Consider the following 11,095-nt stretch of genomic DNA (forward strand, 5'->3'; position numbering starts at 1 on the left):
TAAATGAGGAATTTGTTGAACATAAGATTCATGCTTAACACAGTGAACCTGTTTTCTGGCTAAAGCTGGCCACTTCATCAAGAAGGTGCTTTACAACATTAAAAATAGAAAGCCATAGTGTATATGTAAGCAAAAAACTAACACAGAAGTTTATTATAAAGACATATAGGTTTTCTATACTATGGAAAACTCAATGGGGAGTTCTGGAGACCTTATATTTCATATGGCTATTAACCGACATGTTATAATGCATTTAATAAGATTATATATAATAAATGTATGAAAATATTATATATAATAAATGGAACTACAAATTATGTGAACATCATGAATCTGACATTATTTTATATGTATCATGACAAGACATAATACATAAAAAATATTAGACATGTGCACACTGAATTATTTCGTTTCGAAATTTCGTTTTCGTCCAAAAAATTAATTTATTTAGTTACTCCTGAAATTCGTTTTTATTTATTTTGTTTTGTAAAAAAATGCATTCGTCCGTAAATCCGAAATAATTAAGGTTGAATCTGTCATTGAAGACTTACGGTGTCTATCGAATGTTCTAAGGAGATTTGCGGAGCAGCTAAACTGTACGATGCCGCAATCGTACATTTCCGGTCAAATGTTCTGCCTACAAGCTATCGTAGAATTCTAATGTTGTATGACACTAGTAATAATTATATTTATTAATTATTATTACTAGACAACCAACATTAGAATTCTTCTATAGCCTATGGGCGGAGCATTTGACCATAAATGTCCACTCGCGGCAACTGCTTCGTTGAATCTTCATGTCGAATCTTTTCTCTCTATGTCGTATAATCTTGGACTAATAGAGTTAGGTTAGGCACATTCAACCTTTTTTGCTATTGTCTCTATAATGTTGAATCTTTTCTCTCTATGTCAAATCTTTTCTCTCTATGTCGAATGATCTTGGACTAATAGAGCTAAGGTTAGGCACATTCGACCATAGGTTTGATGGACACAGATTGCTATGGTCAGCGTCATGACAAATCTCATATCTATATCGAACTGTTCTCACAACGAAAATGAAAATAAAACATTTGTTTATGTCGGATCTTTTGGTTTTCGGATTCTGCACGTTCGTTATAGTTTGTTAAAACGTTAACGAAAATACCAGAAATTCGGACGAAAACGAATGCACATGTCTAAAATATATATATATATATATAGTAGATGTGTAACAAAATACCTTATATATGATATATAATGCATACTATATGATAGTCAGACTGTATAATACATCACAAAAAGCAAATTAATTAATGGAAAAATATAACAATGAAATTAATGAATGATAACTTTTAATAAGGAAATGTGTTTTAACTTGGAATTTTGTGGTTAAAAGGCATTATACAGTATTTTGGAGAAAACTGTTATCTGATATCTCTCTAATTAAATAATGCATACTACTGTGCATGGTGTCATTTTAAAATGTATTGACATTGTCTGTTGGCATGCATTATTAAGTTTTCATTTGGGGAAAAAAAATAAAATTAATTTTAAACGTGTCTCTAAAGGCCCAAGCAGTGGTATAGTATGGAGGAATGTAGGAACAAATTTCATAAATGTACTGAAGAGAGATTGGATATTTTAGTGATGATACTCAAAAAGAAGGGGGGTTTACCTTTGAGGACTGCTAAAATCAGAGAGAGAAAGAGAGAGATGTAAAGCTCAATAAAATGGTTGGTTTCAGTAAAGATTCACAAGAGTCGCATCGCAGTCCTGTGTTAGAACCATATATTTTAGCAACTCTGTTCAAGTGTGCTGCATAAGAGTATGTTGAGAAGCTGGAGAGGTAGCTGAAATCTACCCTACCCCCTAGGTGTAACAGTACAGCATCGTCTGCAGCAATAATGGCCCCAACACCACTGGTCAGCAAACCACTGCACATAAGACTGTTATGAAAGTCAGAATGAGATAGGTTTGAAAACTGGAGCAAAAAAGAGCTGTTCCCACCTGAGACTTGGGATTCTAGTTAGATTAATTATATGTATTCTAAATGCTGTATTATTTATTCAAGAATATAATGTATGAGATTGAATGCAGTGATCGCTGCAGTTCCAATATAACAAAATTTAACATATGGCATTTATCATTATGCTAGTCATTAAAATGACTCCACTACACAAAATTATTGATTACACATGTTTTGCTAACATATGGTATCTTGAATAATATAGTAAATAAAGAAATAAAACCAATATGTATTTCTCATTTTAATGAGTCCCTTCTGACTTCGTTGTCTGATTACATTGTCTGAGTAAGCAGTTAGATAAATGATTTAACCCTTTACTTTATTTTTACTTTTAGCAGGAAAAAACTAATTTCTTTACTTTTTTGAGATTTTAATTGTGCCAGAATTGACTTTTTTTCTTTGCTATTTTTCTCACGTGGGGTTTCAAATATATTACTGCTTACAGAGTGATTTGTATGGCAATGAAAGGACAGAGTGCAACATATCTTCTATAGTGACTTTCAGAACAAAAGCCATGCAGGTTATGTACACTGCAAGCTGCAAGTGTATGTGCTGAGTTGGTTACCAGGTTTTCAGTTAAAGCAATGAGAAAGGGGCGGTTAACAAGTCTGAGTCCAGCATAGGGAAGCAGAACATCGTCAAAGAAAGGCCTCATTTACTGGCACAAGCCAAAATCTTGTGGAGGAGAAGCATTACTTTACGTCTATATAGCCCAGATGCCCAGATAGCAAGGATAACTTGCCACAAATTTGTTGTAGTGTTGAATTGTAATTGCCACGTACACACAATCGGACTTTCCAACAACAAAACCGTGGATTTTTGTTCGAAGGGTGTTGGCTCCAACTTGTATTGCATACACACGGTCACACAAATGTTGGCCAACGATTACGAAAGTAGTGACGTACAAGATGTACATATCTCCATTACGAACGCTAGTTTTACAAGACGGAACACTTCCGGCTCGTACTTGATTCCGAGCATGCATGAACTTTTGTGCGACGGACTTGTGTACACACGATCGCAAATTCCGACAACAAAATTTTCTTGGCGGAAAATTGGAGAACCTGCTAGCCAACATTTGTTAGAGGAAAGTCTGACAACAAATGTCCAATGGAGCATACATGCGGTCGGACTTTCAGCCAACAAGCTCACATCCAGCAATTTCCGTCGGAAAATCTGATCATGTGTACGTGGCATAAGTCTGTTAACTTGCTGCACATTTTCACTGGCACGTTGCACATCTGCAGAGCACCTGAAGCACGAGTTCTAGTTGACACTTTTCAAAAGCGGAGCAAATTTGTGTGGCAAGTTTCTAGCAAGAGCAAAGTTGCAGTGGTGGGTTTACAGCAAGAGCTCTGCGAGTCTACAGCATAAAATTTAAGCCACATTGACCCCTATGGTGAGATGACTATTACACAGCATAACGGAACCAGAACTTGCAGCAGACTTGCAGAATGTTTGCAAAGAAAGTTGACTTGGAGTCATGCAATGTGGACTTGCTGCAATTGTACAACAAACTTGTGAAGCCTGTCAAGTCTAGCAATAGCTTAGTAAATAATTTTCAGACTTGCAGCACAATTGCTCGCTATCTGGGTGGTTTCATAAATTCTCTGTCTATGAGTGATTACTAAAAACACATAACTTTGTGAACACACCAAGTAAAAGCAATTGTATTGACAAGGTGCTATTAGACAGAATATTTAATCTGCTAACCATCTCCTAACCTCAAGAATATTCACATTTAGCTGAAATTACAGCAATCGTACTTTGCTGCCGTATAGTCTTTTATTGCAATTAGTATGGCATGTGGAAAAATGCACAAGCAAAGGTTGTACAATAAGTAGACTGTGGCTATTAGGAGGAATTATAACTATACAGCATACTGTATGTATCACAGATACAAATGGGTTAAATTTACAAATATTTGCATTCATTTTGTGTAGAAGTAGTTGTAAGTGTATCCAGGATGTTCAGTTGAGGTCTTGCTTAGTAGCCAGTGCTGATTTTCTTATACACAAAACTTTGCAACATGCCTGCTTGTCAGCAAATAAGTATGGTTATACAAATCAGCCTCAGTCTTGATCTGAGCTACTGCCAGAATTGTACAGTTCCCCATAAAAATCTCACAGAGTTACATTTCAGCTGAACCTTCTTGTATGGCCAGTGAAATTGGCAAGTTAAAGAGAAAATCTAGTTTAGCAAAAATCAGCTCATGTGCCTATAAATACTTATGCAAAATATTAACATAAAATTCACATTTAGATGTTTAAATGAGAGCAATTAATGGCAATTATTACTAAAATAGCAATTGAGTTCTCATTTTTAAATGTCAAATGAAACTAAAAATGGCAAATATAATGTAAAATCATTCTGATATTTGCTCCTTTGCGATAATGGACTTTATTTTGGACTACCTGGAGCATTATAGAATAAATGAGTGCCACTACTCTGTTACCAAAACAATACATATTAAAGAAAGATGTATACTTTAGTTGTTAAAGGATAAAATAAAAAATATGTGTCCCCTAAAGGTATCTTGTGATTTAATTAAAGTAGGGTAAACCAGGGGCAGTGGATCAGAATAATATTATTAAACAAAGAAATTGCGTATTTACATCAAAGAACCTGGAATACAACATGATGGCATGCTTTGGCACTGGTAAATACACAGGGAGCTGATACTGACAGCTCAACAGAGACCAAGCCTGCCAAGTGGATGTGTCAGGGCTGTGCTCAGCCCTTCCTTCTCTGAGCTGGCTGCTCAGCTGTTGGCTAATTGCCAGCTCCTATCTCTCTCCACAGTTACTCAGCTGTTGATGAGATCCTGCTCGTCAGTCCTGCCCACTTAAGCCGTCCAGTCCAGAGGGTATCTGCCTTCGCCTTGGTCAACATCACAAGAAACATCTCCTGCATTCCTGTTTAAAGACTGGCCTTGCTGGCATCCCTTCTGGCTCCAGAGCCTGCTTGCTGTACCACTGCATGAATCCCTGAGTTCTGGCTTGGCTGACTATCTGTTATGGTTACTGAACTTTGGCTATGTTTTGACTACGGTATGTTTGTTATTTTTACTTTTATTGTTAAACAAGTTTGATTTAATGGTAACAAATGGCCTCCCAGCCAAATCTGCACACCTTACTCCAGTGCTGTTAGTCTGATTACAGCTCAGCCCTGCCCCCTTTTCCTCTTCACTGGCTGTGATTTACCACAGCGGGAGCCTTTGAGAAGGGAGAGAGTAGGCAGAGCCACTGCTCTTGTACACAGGGCTGGATCAAAATTAGGCTCAGGTAAGAATAAAAGGGGGAAGGCTTTGAGAGGGGAGCTTAAACGTGAACATTTCCTCTGCCACATTAAAGTAAGGTATTTGTTTATTTGTTTACCAAATTGCAAAATTTAAAATACTTATTCTTTTTTTTTTATATATATATACGTAGTTAATGACTTGTAGGGTTAGATTACATTGATTTTGGAGCAATATATTGTGTATGTTAATAATATTCTGAATGTGGCAGCTTAGTTTATATACCTGCAATGGCATGTTGAGTGAAGACAATGAAAAACAACTAAAAGATGTGCTGCTAGTGGTAAGCAGAGAAGGCATGCTTCCAATAATTTCAATAAACAGAAAACTTAATTCAGAATATTAAGATTACAATCTTTTTCTACTCTGCATTGCTTAGGACTGCTTCCAATATATTGTTTAGTGGTGCTTTGTTGCAGAAGTCCTTATCTGTTTTATATGCTGTGCTTCTAAAAGCCTTCTTCATAAATTCTCCTCCATTGTATACCAAATGCATTTTATTAATTTAGGAAACTTTCAATAACAATTTACTTTTTAATGCATTGATCTTGTTAAGTAACAATAACGCTGAAATGAATAGCCAAGAATGCAATTATCACAGTGGCCTCTTTTCAAATTGGAATTGATTCCATTATCCGCTTTACATATCAGGAAGTTAAATTAAAAATCAATTAATTGCACACAAATGAAATGGAATATATTGCATCTTGTCTGCTGTTCATGCAAAATTAGCTTCACGATAAAAACTTGACTTCGCTCCTTTAACTTTTTCCATCATGGGTAAACTCAGTCAATGGCTTCTGCAAAACAATTTATGCAGCATTTTATGTGTTCAGGAGAAATGGTACCTCAGTGACAAAAGAAAGAATAGCAAAATATAATTTAAACAGATTAAACAATTGTAATGAGTTTATGAATATGATGTTCTCAATCTCAAAATAACATACACATTAATGACAACACGAAAAATAATTATGAATACAAATAAAAATTGTCTACATCTTCAGCAGCTGCATTTATTTATTTTTTATTTTTATTTTTTAACCTAGGCAGTTATTCTTCATATTTCAACTACATAACGTGTGTATTGTTACCAAAATACTATTTCAGAAACACAAAATATATTTTCATCCATCCATTTATCCATCCATTACAAAACAGCCTAACCTTTTATAATCATATAGCAATCTTAGAAGAACATTAATAGGCAGGCCAGACTGGAATTTTCTTTGTTGATCTCAGATTCCACGCCCTCATACCCCCCCCCCCAACCACCACCACCACAACACCCCACATGGTGAATTATTTTTTAAATCACTTTTTCAATATTTTTTCACAGTGCTTCTGGGGAAGGGGGTGGGGGGTATGTGGCAGTGGACAGTGTCAGTAGTATTTTATTTTTACGTATTGATTTTTTTACAATTTAATTTGTTTTTAATTTGTTTCACAACTCTTTTTGGGGGGAGGGAGTTGAGGCAGTGGACAGTGTTCGTAGGGAAGGGGGGAGTGGTGTCAGTAGCAGCAGCAGCAGTAGTAGTAGTAGTAGTAGTAGTAGTAGTTTATTCTATATTTTTTTTACAGTTAATTTTTTTTTTACAATTCTTTTTTTTAAAATATTTTTTGGGGGCTTGGTGAGATATCAGGGGTCTTCCCTCCTGACCTCTCCCGTCGGCTGAAGGGGACCTTTCAGGAAGGAGAGCGGAGGAAGGGACTGGGTAAATATGTAATTTACCGACCCTTTCCTTTTCTGAAACAGACACAGTGAGCAAGATCGCTCCTGTATCTTGTGATAACTGAGCAGGGTAAACCGTGTTTACTCTGCTTCAGTTTATGAATGGAGAGGAGCCTCTGTCTCCTCTCCCTTCATATTCAGTGCTGATAAAAATGAGGGGTAATGGAGAACATGGAGGGGGCTGGAGAAGGACAGGGGACCAGAGGAGCAGGGGCACAGCACACAGGGAACAGCTGGGAAGGATCGGTGCGGTGGGAACAGTTGTGAGCACCGATCTCCGATTTTTTTATCTGGTAGCCATGGGAGGGAGAGAAAGAGAAGCAGCTGTCAGCTAAAAATCTAAACAGGGACATCAGTGTTCACAGTTGTCCCTCCCACTGCACTGATCAATCCTGGGATATCAGGAGGCGCTTGCAGGTGTGCGGGCGCCACCGCAGAAATGCGGGAGACTCCCGCACCTCGTTGGAGACTTGGGATGTCTGCAATAACATTCCCAAGAACCTGAAATAGCTTTGTCTCCTTCCAGCTAGACCTACCTGTTCATGCATGCATAAACACTGCGGCCTGTTTCACACAGGCTTCATCTTTTATAAGAGCAGTGTGAACCACATGTTTTTAGAAAGCATTTGCAGAGCTGTCCACAAACTTCGTTGAACCTTTTAAAGAGCCCTTCAGCTCCAGTTTGTAATTTTTGAACACAGATCCTAATGGGAGCGCTGATTGCTACTTTAAACAAGCTGCTAGCTACTACTATTGCTGCTACTTGAAGCTTGTTGAAAGGCTCCTGAAGTCTGTTAGCTCTTTTTTTTTTTAATTGACTGCATTCCTATTAAGATCAGTGTACACCTTTTCCACACAGGAGGTAAAGTGGGCTTTAAAGGCTTTGAGAAAGCTGCTAGAAGTTTGCCAAAAGCTTTGCAAAAACCTGCTGAAAGTTTCATGAAAGCTTGTTGGTCACACTGCTCTTTTACAGACTATATTAAACAGGCCATACATTATACATCTCCCAGCTGAGCCACCCAGAAGCACCCTATACAAGATACCCAAATGACCCATGGATTTCAAAGTATCTCAATCATGGGGTTCACGGTATGTATAGAACAATTAAAAATTCTGAACCTGTGACCTGCCACTGATGATCCAGTAAAAAAATGTCCATTTATTATTTTTTTCAAAAAAATGAACTAGAGCTTTCTTTTGCTGGTATGTGATCACCTTTGCAGTTTTTTTTGTTGTGCTATAAACAAAAAAAGACTGACAATTTAGAAAAAAATATATATATTTAAGTTTCTGCTATAAAACATCCAATAAAAAAAGGAAAAAAATCTAATTTCTTCATCAATTTAGACCAATATATTTCTGGGTACATGTTTTTGGTAAAAAAAAATCCCAATAAGTATATCTTGATTGGTATGTGCAAACATTATAGCGTCTACAAACTATGGAATATATTTATGGAGTTTTTATTTTGGACACCTGACTGACACTTTTGACACTTTTTGGGGACTAGTGACACCAATACAGTGATCAGTGCTAAAAAAATGCACTGTCATTGTATTAATGACACTGGCAGGGAGGGGGTTAACATTAGGGGTGATCAAAGGGTTAAATGTGCTCCTTGTGTGCTTTCTTACTGTGTGGGGGATGGTTTAACTTTAGGAAGATAGAAATCCATGTTCCTGATTAACAGAAATACAAGATCTCTGTCTTCCTTATTAGAAGAACAGCGATCTGCCTTGTTTACATAGGCCGACCATCATTCTGCCTCTCTCTAGGAGCGATCACCGAATTTCCAGCGGACATCAGGTCTGCTGAACCTGCTGATTAGTATGTTATTTTGCGCTTGAGGGCACCCTGCCGCAGTATTTGTACATGGGGAGGTCCTTAACCACTTCAATACAGGGCACTTATACACCTTCCTGCCCACCTTTTTAGCTTTCAGTGCTGTCGCACTTTGAATGACAATTGCATGATCATGCAACACTGTACCCAAACTAAATTTTTATAATTTTGTTCCCTCAAATAGAGCTTTCTTTTGGTGGTATTTGATCACATCTGGGATTTTTATTTTCTGCTAAACAAAAAAAAAGACCAAACATTTTGAAAAAAAAATATTTTTCTGTTTCTGTTACAAAACTTTGTAAATAAGTAAGTTTCCTCCTTCACTGATGGGCACTGATAGGGCTGCACTGATTGGCATGGATAAAGCGGCACTGATGGGCACCGATGAGGTGGCACTGGTGAGGTGGCACTGATAGGCACTGATGGTGGGCACTAGTATGCGGCACTGATGGGGCACTGATAGGCGGCACTGATGAGCATTGATAGGTGGCACTGATATGCAGCACTGATGGGTACACATAGGTGGCACTTATGGGCACTGAAAGGTGGCAAAGATTGGCACTGATAGGTGGCAAAAATTTGCATTGATATGTGGCACTGATAAGTGGCACGGATGGGCATGGATGGGCACTGATATGGGGCAATGATGTACACTAATGGATGGTACTGATGGAAGCCAATTAGTGCCAAACAATAATGTCTGCCAATCAGTGATGTCCATTGTTGGCACCGATTGGCATCCATTGTGGGCACTGACTGGCATCTCTGTTCATCTAGGGAGGCATACCTGATGGTGATATTCCTGGTGGTCCTGGCAGTGTCTCTGGTGATACAGTGTGGGCATCCTCAGGGGGGCTGCGCTGATAATCAATCAGCACAGACCATCCCTGTCAGAGGAGCAGCCAACTGACAGACGCAAGTGAGGAAAAGCTGATCAACAGCTCTTCCTGTTTACAATGTGATCAGCCGTGATTGGACTCACCAGATGGCATTGACCACTTATCCAAACGTTGGTCAGAATTTGAGCTTTGGTTGGCTCATTTTTTTTATTTTCAATATTTTTATTGAGATTTCAAACAGGTCAAAACAAGAAGAGAGGAACAACTCCCCCTTTTAAGCCAGGGAGTACATAAAGAAATTCCAGTGTTTGACAAACGTTACAGATAACAAAAAGCAGTGCATTTTACATTTGGAAAGGTACAGTAATCCAGATAACTGATGTAAAGTATATGGACAACTAAGTCCTCAGACTATATAGCAATAGCTGATTGGGAGATGGGCTGCTGGGGGGAAGCCAATCCCCACCCCAAGGGGAGCACATTGTGGAGAAGGCTACGTACCCCAGCCCCATCTCTGGATGGCAGACAAAGAAAAAATTTCAAGGGGCTGCATATCTCTTAGAACTAACACATAAAAAAAAAAGCCTACTCATCAATCACTGTGTGTAGTGGTCTGAGGGGAACCCAATCTTGTAACGGGGATGATGAGCTGAGATTCCAGAGCGAAACCAGTGCGATCGTGAGAATACCCAGCTGAACCAGTAGGCCTGTACCCTTTGTTCATATCTGGTTATAAGAGACTGAAACACTGGGAAAAGTCCATCTATACCTAAGAGAGAGGAAAGAGGAACAGGAGTAGAAAGAGAAGGAAGTCAGAGAAAAGTAAGAGAGCTAGCAGATCCATAGGCAAAAGGGGGGAATTATAGGGGGGATAAGAAGGTAAGAAGAGAAGGTCATCTCAAGGGAGAGGAGCGGCCCTAGATATCTAAATCCCTGGGATTATGGGAACTTCGATATAATTCGCCCATGGTTCCCAGATCAATTGAAATTTGTGGGTTTTGTCCAGTAGTTTACAGACAATCTTTTCTTGGGCCATGATCCATGATATTTTCTGTTTCATGCCCTGTAGGGGTACCGTGGGCCTTTTCCAATTTTTATGGTTGGTTCATTTTATTCCCTTTTCCTCCTTCAATGTGCAGTCTCTCCTTTACATTCTTGGATGCATCAAACACATTCCTCAGTAACAGCTTTTCCAAGAGTCATTTGCCTAACACAAATATTTGGGTTTTCAGGACTACCTAGGTGTCATGTAGGTATAAGTACATATGGGCACTTTTAAGTATAAAATAGCATACATAGTATCTAGTGCTTGTGTGGCAAGAAAAAGACAGAGCATTAAAATAGGAGCTGAAATACATATGTTCCATTTAACTGGTCAA

This window comes from Lithobates pipiens, unplaced genomic scaffold (assembly GCF_037356315.1).
Source record: "Lithobates pipiens isolate NorthernLeopardFrog02 unplaced genomic scaffold, aLitPip1_a1.2 Scaffold_13, whole genome shotgun sequence".
Lineage (NCBI taxonomy): Eukaryota > Metazoa > Chordata > Amphibia > Anura > Ranidae > Lithobates > Lithobates pipiens.